We start from the raw sequence: 4,571 nt of genomic DNA on the forward strand, positions 1-4,571 counted from the left end.
ACGAGATTGGGGCAGGAAGTACTGAGAGTGTAATGCTTGATGGTTTTAAACATTAAACTTTTGACAGGATTTGTTGACAATAACAAAAATACAGAATAACACCAGACTGACCCTTTAAAGGACCTGTAAGTGGGAATTTAGTGGCATCTAGCATCAACCTTGACAATGCTTATGTTCAGGCACTTATACAGTAATGAGATCTCTCCTCCTAAATCGTACACATTGGACCTTTAATCCTGAAGTGTGGTTAACGTAGCTCACAAGCTCACACAAGCCTTTCAGCAGCAAATGGTTATGAGACAAGGTAACCAAGTGGCTGTTATGAGACAGAGCAACACCAAGTCAGTATGTTCTAGTTGTACTTACAGCTCTGTCATGGCAAAGGGGTTTGCATGCCTCAGGAACTATTCTGGATCCAGATGGGCAAGGAGTCTCCACAAGGACAAACTCAGCCCAGTAGCCCATCCCTGCCATCATCATGTACTGAGAGAAGAGGAGAAAGAGAAACTAAATTGAGAAAAAGGTATAGGGTTTAAAGGGATGTGATACAGATGTGCTACTGCATGATGTTGTTGTGGCGCTACTTAACAAATAAAACATTTTGGTGATTTATTTATGATAAATTGAAAACTAAGTCTATCTAGGATATGGAGCATAAAACAATATTTTTAGCAAACATTAATCCATAGTTGTTTGTCATACATTGTGCAAAAGTCACACTGTCAGTACTTAGTAAGACTTTCATTTCCAGTCTTACACAGCTACTTAGAGAAACTAAGAATACTCTGAAGAATCAGAGTATTTGTAAAGCTTTGAAAATGGTAAATGGACCTGTACTTGTATAGCGCCTTTCTAGTCTTCAGACCACTCAAAGCACTTTAACACTTTTTTTTTTTTAAACAGACAAGGATAGGTCAGTTAGCATGACATTACCGCCGGCTTCATCACAAAGTCCTCTTATACCTCTCAGGGTGTGGCTCGCAACAATTCAATTCAATTCAATTCAATTTTATTTGTTATTAGCGGCCAATTCATAACAGAAAGTTTATTTTCTTCAGGCAATTTTCAAATAGAGGCAGGGTCTAGACCGATCCTTACTAACATTTACAGGCCCAACAGTACCACATTGAGCAAGCACTTGGCGTTCAAAAAAGGCAAAGGAAAAACTGCCTTTTAACAGGCAGAAAACCTAGGACAGATCCTTCGGCTTTAGGTGGGTGGTGCGTCTTGTTCTCGACCAGTTGGGGTCGAGAGGAGGAGAAGAGAGGAGAGGGGACGAAGGAGAGAGACAGACAGAGACACAGAGAGGAGGAGGACGAGAGAGAGACTGCAGACAGACAGACAGACAGACAGACAGGACAGTGCATTAGCAACAACAGTATTGTAATGGCAACTCCAGCAGGACATGGCAGGGGAGGCTCCACCAGGATCGATAAGAACCTGCAAGACGAATTAAAGCACAAGAACTCCGGGGAAGAAAGAAAAGTTAGTAACATGCATTAAATTGGGACATGGAATTTGAGTGCAGAAAGAGAGAGAGAGAAGAGAGGAGGCTCACGGTGCACAATGGAAATCCCCCCGATCAGTCTAGGCCTATAGCCAGGATAACTAAGAGGATGGTTCACGGACTCACCTGACCCGTCCTAAACTATAAGCTTTTAGTCAACAGAGAACGTCTTAAGCCACTCTTAAATGTGCGACAGGGTGTCTGTCAACCACAACTGGAAGCTGGTCTCCACAGGGAGAGGAGGCTTTTGGTTAAGCTGAAGGGCTCTGGGCTCCTATTCTGCTTTAGAGACTGTAGGAACCACAAGTTCAGGTCCAGCATTCAGAGAACGAGTGTTCTAGAGGGGTAATTAGGGTACTTATTTGAGCTTCTTCAAGGATATGAAACAGTGGGGCACTGACCATGGAAGAGCTTTATAGGTGAGGAGGGACAATTTTAAATTCTATCTTATTATTATTCTTATACTTTAACAGGGAGCCAATGCAGGAGAAAGCTAGCAACCGGGAAAGAGGAGGTGTGATCTCTTCTTCCTTAGTTCCTGTCACGTACTCGTGCGGCGGCCGGGTTGTTTATTAATTGGAGCGTGTTTAATGGATTATAGCGGCAACGTCGCTCGCGTATAAAGTGGAGGTTGCAGTAAATCCAGGCCTTAAAGTAAAAATGCCAATCGCGATTTAGTTTCTTTCTGCATCTGTCTGTGACAGGATGGTGTTAATTTTTTCGTAATATACGTAAATGAAAGAAGGCAGTTCCTAGGAGACTGCTTTTATTATTTGGCGGGAGTTAAATTGACAAATCCTGATCAAAGGATAGCTCCAAGATTCGCTGACCCAGTGTGCTAGGGGAGGCCAAGGCAATGCCTCTAGATAACTATATCTTTAGACAGTGAGTCTCTAAGATTTTTTTGGGGCCAGGTACGAAGAAATTCATTTTTTTTCTGGAAGTTTAACATTCAGAGAAATTGCAGCTCAGTCCAGCACGTTTTATTGTCCTTAAGACATGGTTTTGTGAAATTTTAGATAACTTAGATTATTTTCATCGGGCTTTGGATTGATAGATATAAACTGCGTATCATCTGCCATAACACGTGGAAAGTTAATGGAGTCGATCCTCAATAATGTTGCCTAAAGGGGAGTCAATTAAAGTAAATAGAATTTGGTCCAGGTACAAGAACCTTTGAACTCCATGGGACTAACTCTAGTATTTATTGAAGATTCATCGTAACATGTACAAACTGCAAACAAGTCTGATAGAATAGACTTTAAAACCAGCTTTATGCGGCTTCGCTTTAATTGCCAATTTGTTGCCTTCAAGTCTCTGTAAAAGAATATTCATTGGTTCAATTGGGTGGTCAAATGCAGACACTAAGATCTAGATATACAAGTACAGAGACAATGACCATTGTCAGAGGCAATCAAAAGAGGGTCATTACTAACTTTAACCAGAGCTGTGTCTGTGCTGTTGATGAACTTCTAAATCCTGGGGGACTGAAAATCCTCAAATTAGATATTATTTGCTATGTAAAAATCAACAACTTGTTTTGGCCGACTAGTTTTTTCAAGCGAATCTTAGAGAGAAGGGAGGTTAGAAATCGGTTCTATAGTTTGGCTAAGAAACCCCTGGGTCGAGGGGAGAGGGGCTTTTATAACGGAAGGTTTGTATTAAAGCTACTTTTAAAGGGACTTGGCGGTACATATCCTGATTAATAAAGAAAGGATGATCATATCCAGTAAAGAACGTTGCCAAATTAGCAGGGTGACAACTTTTCTGTTTAAGCAGGCCTAGGTTGGGGATTAGCCTGTTTCTACTTTTTGAGATATCAGAACCACAAGTTAGCCTTGCATTCAGGGAGAACTCAGTGTTTCTAGGAGGTAATAGGTACTATGAAGCTCTTCAAGATATTGAAGGGCCTGACCATTGAAGAGTTTTATAGTAAGGGATGATGGTCCTATTACAGAGTGTCGAAGCTTATCTAAGATGTCTTTTAACAGGGCAGTATTTTCCTTTGCCCCCGTCGCCAATGCTTGTCATGGTTGGTACTGGGGTTTGAGGTCTCTGTTAAATTGTTTTAAAGGAGGTTTCAGGTCTGACCTGTCTATTTTTTGAAAAGTGTCCTCGAGATAACTTTCTGTTATGAATTGGCGCTTTATACAAATAAAATTTTTGAATTGAAATTTGAATTGAATGTGTCAGGTTTACAGCTAAAAGGTGCGGGGAGCTATTCCTCCCGTGCAGAGAGATTTTTTTTTCCCATTTTATGGAAGGTTTCATTTGCCACTTGCTTTTCAAGCAATTTAAAACAATTAGAAAAACCCAGAAAAAAATCTGGCATCATTTGGAAATAATTATTTTCCAGTTTTCCTGGATAAAAAAAGAAATTTCGTAGAGCCACATAGTTGGAAAGTTATTTTAAAAGCCTGGGAAGGACAGGGTTTTTGCAACATAAATCGGTTGGGTGGAGCCCACGAAGCTACGAGCATTGGATGTTCAACAAATAGATTTTGGAAGTCGGTTGTAAAAACTTCAAAGCCACAGTCACAGTACTGTGAGAATGGACTTGTTTTAGCAGCGGCGACAGTAGCGAGACGAGTCTTATGTCCAGCAGGAAAAATTTTTGAAGAAAATGAACATTTTTTCCGCATTCATAGATTTTCTGGAATTTTTAATGAAGGAGGAGATTTTACAGATTTTGTTGGCCCAGAAAAAATAATCAGACAGCACATTACTGTTCCCAGACTATTTTTGTATATACTATGTCGTTAATACACGTTCTAGGGAGGGTGGTCTTTAATATTTCTACTTTTTCTCTTATTAGGGGAAAGTACAGCTTTTTATTTTTTAGCAACACTGTAATGCAAATCACTGTGGAGCTGCATGGGCTCATTTGGTACAGGTCCTGGCCGTAGAAGGCAGTCAAAAAGTGATGGAGTGATGATTGTCTCTCGCACTATAGCGCAAGTGTTCTGGTGTAGAGGTAGACATTTACTTTAGTCTACTGAATGTTGTATTTGGTCGTTGTGTATGACTATGGACGTATTATTTTTGAGATATTCACAGACTGGTT

The sequence above is a fragment of the Morone saxatilis genome, unplaced genomic scaffold (assembly GCF_004916995.1).
Source record: "Morone saxatilis isolate NCDOM2014 unplaced genomic scaffold, NCSU_SB_2.0 Contig21, whole genome shotgun sequence".
NCBI lineage: Eukaryota > Metazoa > Chordata > Actinopteri > Moronidae > Morone > Morone saxatilis.